The sequence below is a fragment of the Mesitornis unicolor genome, unplaced genomic scaffold (assembly GCF_000695765.1).
Source record: "Mesitornis unicolor isolate BGI_N332 unplaced genomic scaffold, ASM69576v1 scaffold37880, whole genome shotgun sequence".
Lineage (NCBI taxonomy): Eukaryota > Metazoa > Chordata > Aves > Mesitornithiformes > Mesitornithidae > Mesitornis > Mesitornis unicolor.
This window is the reverse complement of record NW_010156924.1, coordinates 5,204-10,338: the sequence shown is the minus strand read 5'-3', so window position 1 is coordinate 10,338 and position 5,135 is coordinate 5,204.

Sequence of the window (5,135 nt, the reverse complement as noted above, 5' to 3'; positions counted from 1 at the left end):
CGGGGCGAGGCCGCGCCGGTTCCGTTTCCGGCCCCGCTTCCGGTGAAGGCCCGTCAAGGGCATTGCAGTTTTTTGGGATGAAAAAAGGCTGAAAGAGCTGCTGCCTCCGCAGAGAGCACACACAAACACACGCACACCCCCGCCTCGTCTGTGCTTTGCCATCCTAGCAAAGCTAGGCCCCACCGTGCCACCCCCAGCACAGGGCATGCAGCCTGCACCATTTTCCGAGGGGCTGCGGGTCCCTCCCCTGCCTCAGCCCCGGTTTTCTGGCGTTTTTTGCAACACACAGCATCCACTGGCAAAGCCATGGGTGTGCAGCCAGCAGGACCGAAGCCCTGGTACATGCGGGGAGCAAGGATGCCCTTGCTAGTGAACACCAAAAGGTCTGCTGGAAGTGGGGAGTGTGTGCCCTGTTGAGACCCCTGTGGAATACTGCATCCAGCTGTGCAGTCCTCAGTACAGTTAAGACATGGACCTGTTAGAGCAGGTTCAGAGGAGGCCACAAAAATGATCTAAGGGATGAAGAAACTCTTCTATGAAGAAAGGCTGAGAGAGCTGGGGTTGTTCAGCTTGGAGAACACAAAGCTCTGGGGAGACCTTACTGCAGCCTTTCAATAAGGGCTTAAAGAGGTCAAAGATGGGGACAATCTTTTTGGCAGGGCCTCTTGCAATAGGACAAGGGGTAACTGCTTTAAACTAAAAGAAAGTAGATTTAGACTAAATATAAGGCAGACATTTTTTACAATGAGGGTGGTGAAATACTGGCACAGGTTGCCCAAAGGTAGTAGATGCCCCATCCCTGGAAACACTCAAGGTCAGGTAGGACAGGGCTCTGAACAACCTGATCTGGTTGAAGATGTCCCTGCTTGTTCTGTTGGGGGTGGACTAGATGATCTTTAAGGTTCCCTACCAACCCAAACTATTCTACAATTCTACGTTGCTTCCTCAAATGGGTCTTTGTGCTCCACGGAGGCAGTGAGGTAGCATCACGATGGTAGCATCACGAAGGAGCCCCTCTCTGCTCAGCATTTCTGGGAACAGAAACTGCAGCAAACTCAAGTCTCTGTCACCATCCTGAGCATCCCCATGCTATGGTGGGAACAGCAGAGGAGGAAGCTGTGGTGAGCACAAGGCACAGCCTCATCCAGAATGCCCCAACGTGCTCTTGCCCCAGACCTTGCAAGAAACAGGGTCGTGCATCCACCTCGGGTGCCCTTTTACACCCTTGCCAGCTCCTTTCCCAGCTGCCACCCCTACAAACCAGTGAGAGCATAACCACATTGCACTGGGGTCCAGCAAGGTGAAACCCATCCCCCTCAAAATCTTTCCCATGGCCCCAAGAAATGCATCCTTCTCGGAAAGCAAATTCTTGGCACTGTGAGCAATAACAGGCGAGCTTGGTTTGCTCTGGCAGCTTAGGGCAGTGCCTGGCACATATTTTCCCAGCAGTGCCAAGCTTTAAATCACAAACACTGGCACATAGTTGGCACCAGGCTAGAACAGCACGTCCCTGTGCAAACACTCAGCCCTGGCCCCTCCTGAGGGGTGGGCTCGATGGGCTGCAAAACAACACTTTTTTTTTTACTTTTTTTTTTTTTGGGGGGGGGTGTGGGCGCACTAAGGCGGTGGCAAGATGCAGTGCAGAGGCTTCAGGCAGCCCCAGGGAGGGTGAGTTAGTTTGAACAGTGGCCCACCCTGGTAACACCATCAGCTGGGCTGTTAAAACTCTAGAAAGGAAAGGTGTGACGTCCAGGCTGAAAACTCCGGAGTTAAAGCCTCCAGGATGGCTGCTAGTGGGGACAGAGGGAGCCACAGTGGGGTGGCATGAGAGGGTGTCACTGGGGAGGGCACCAGGAACCCTTGCCCCACAGGATGGGGTGGGGGGTGGAGGGGAAGGGATTTTTTTTTTTTTCAGGCAGAAGGATAAAAACCACCTCCCCCTGTGCTCCCACCAAGTCTTGTCAGCCGTGAGCTGAGGTGGCTGCTGACCTCACTTGGCCTCTGGGGATGGACCCCATGCCCTCCCCACGAACTCCCGGCCCATGCACATCCAATACACCCCATGGCCCCATCGCTGGGGGATGGCCTCACGGAGAACCCACGGCCCCATAGTTGAGGTTCAGCCCCACACACACCCCATAGGCCCATAACCAGGGAACAGCCCTGCAAACACCTCACAGCCCCACTGCCAGGGGTTGCTCTGCTGCACAGCCCATAGCCAACAACCCCATTGCTAGGGGCCAGCTCTTCCTACACCCTATAGCTGGGGATGAACCCTACATACACCCCACAGGTCCACTGCTGGAGGGCAGCCCCACACAAGGGTACCACGCTGCTCACATACCTCAGGTGGGGGAGGTGTTGCACAGCAGTAGCTAAAATGTGCCCTGAAGGAGGAAAGTGGGGACTCTGAGCAATTTCACTGACCCTCACCAGGGTCTCTCCACATGCCCTCTCCCACCTGGTGCCCATCCCTGGGGTGCAGAAGTATGGTCACTCCTGCCTTCCCCACCTCAGTGAAACCCTGTGTGGGCTCGGCAAGCCTAGTACCTTCCTCTGTGCCTGTCCTACTCCACAGCTGCACTTTGATGGCCTTGCTTGAGCTGCACAAGTCCCTCAGACACCCTAAAAGTTGTTGCTAAACATGTCTTTTCTCTTGCTGGCTCATCCCAACGGCCCAGGGAGCATCAGGCCTTCCACCACTACCAGCCTCATCCTTGTGGTAATATTTTACAAGGAGCAGAAGATGAGAATGCAAATGCCTCTGAGATCCAGGTTGGTTCCCACTGCACCCCTTCCTGTGAGAGGTGGACGGTGGGGCAGACAGCATCATCACCCTCTCTCTGCCTGCCTGGCTCTGGAGTGAAATGGATATCATCCTGCTCCACAGCTACCACCCTTGTATGGAATTGCTTTTGCTGGCTCTTAGCCTGTGTAGTCACAATCGCTTCCCCCTCCTGCACAAGCACGCCTGGCATTTCCGGAAAACTGGAAAGATATGGTTTGAGGGCTGTCCCTTCCCTCTGCCCCTCCTCAGTACAGGGACAGCCCCCAAGCTGCAACGCCCCTTTGCATTCTTCAGTGTATTTCCTCTTTAAAAAAAAAAAGAAAAAAAACAAAAAACAAATCACCAAAAGAAAAACCCCCACAAAATACACAAAACAAAAAGACCCCCAAGCAAAGAAGCATAGCACTCTAGAAGAGACAAGAGATGAACATGTAAAAAATTATATATATTTTGTATAGATATATATGATTTATATCTATTTACAACATGGCTGGGACAGACAGTAGAACATCCAAGGAGGCTGCACAACCACTGCCAGTGCCACCCCAGCCAGGTCCAAAAAGGCAACAGAGACCGAAGCATGGACCCGTGGTTACAAGCAGGCAGCCCTCAATTCCACTATGCTCCTTACACACTCCACAGAGAGAAGTATCCTCTGCAGCCATGGGGGCCGGCAACAGAGATCCTTGGTCACGGTGCCCCAACAAGCAGAGCCACGGCTGGCTTGCTCCAAACCACCCAAAGGGAGATGCAAGCATTTGAGCACACCCTTGGCAAACACCCTCCTGGGAAGAAACACCACGTTCCTCACTCCAGCCAGCAGCAGGAAAGCACAATGAGTTCTCAAGTAAGCCTGAGTCAGCCAGCCAAGAACACACGTAAGGAAAGCCGTGCCCCTGCACAGCACTGCCTGTTGACTCCCTGCCTTGGTTTCTCCTGACCTCATGGGAATCCTTTAAAAAACAAAACAAAAATACAAACCCAAGAAACAAATGCACAATTAACCAACCCTTCCCCAAAAAGAAAAAAAAACAAACCACCCTCCTGACTTTCTTTTGCTCACATGCCTTCAAAACCGGTCCTAAACTGCACTGGCACAGGCATGCTGAGACCTTCCCCTGCACGGGACAGAAGGCCACTTTGTCTCTGCTGCATGAGGAACAGTCAGTACATGCACTGAGTGCGCACATCATTCTGCAGGCTGCAGCCATCACACCAACCGTTTGTTTTGTGGGGAGTTTTTGTTTGGTGCTCTTTTTTTGGTTTGGATTTTTTTTTCTGGCCTGGAACAAAGAAAAGGCAAGAAGAAAACAAAGTGAGAATAAAGAAAGACACCCAAGCTTGAGGTGCCTGACACCGTCAACACAGGTTTGCCTCTATGCTCTCTTCTTCCTGATTGCCACGCTGCCTCCGGTGCCTTTTTCCCTTCCAGGGTGGATATTTCCAGTCCTGCCTCTCTCTCCAGAAATCAGCCCCTACAACTCACATCTGTCTCACCAGCTGCCGCTGGCCCCTGCTTTACAAGCACCAAAGTCCGGACATCAGGCAGGAGCTGAATGTGACCAGAGAGGGTTCTGCTTGCCTGCTCAGTCACACTCTCCTGTGTCCCATGTGCCCTGCTGCTGGTAGGATTCAGCTCACCGCCTTTTGCTGCCTACCCAGCAAGCGAGAGAGGAGCCATCTCTCACCTCTGCCAAGGCAGACAGCTTCGCTGGCCAGAGCCAACCAGGGAGAAACTGCCCCCAAACCCTCAAGCTGTGTCCTCTGTCACAGCCACACTCAGATGCAGCTGTGGTGGGGCTCTAACCCTGGAACAGCAAACGTCTCATCGCAGCTCCACGCCACAAGGGCTTTTGCAAACACTGCCCAGCCCCTCTTCCACAGTCAGTGGATGCTCTGTCCTCTCCTGAAAGCTCAGCTGCTTTGTGCAAGCAGGGTACAGACCCCAGGCAGTTCAGTCCAGCAACACAGCCACATTATTTTTTGTGTATCAGCTAATTTCTGCACTTAGAAGCTCTAACACACACACCTAACTAAACTTTCAGATCACGTACCACACCTTTTGCCCAGTTGGTTCTTCCTCTGCAGGCACCTGACACCTGAAAGGCATTTACACACCGCAGCTCTGAGCTCTCCCGTCCTAGCCAAGGCAGTTCAGTCCAGCAACACAGCCACATTATTTTTTGTGTATCAGCTAATTTCTGCACTTAGAAGCTCTAACACACACACCTAACTAAACTTTCAGATCACGTACCACACCTTTTGCCCAGTTGGTTCTTCCTCTGCAGGCACCTGACACCTGAAAGGCATTTACACACCGCAGCTCTGAGCTCTCCCGTCCTAGCCA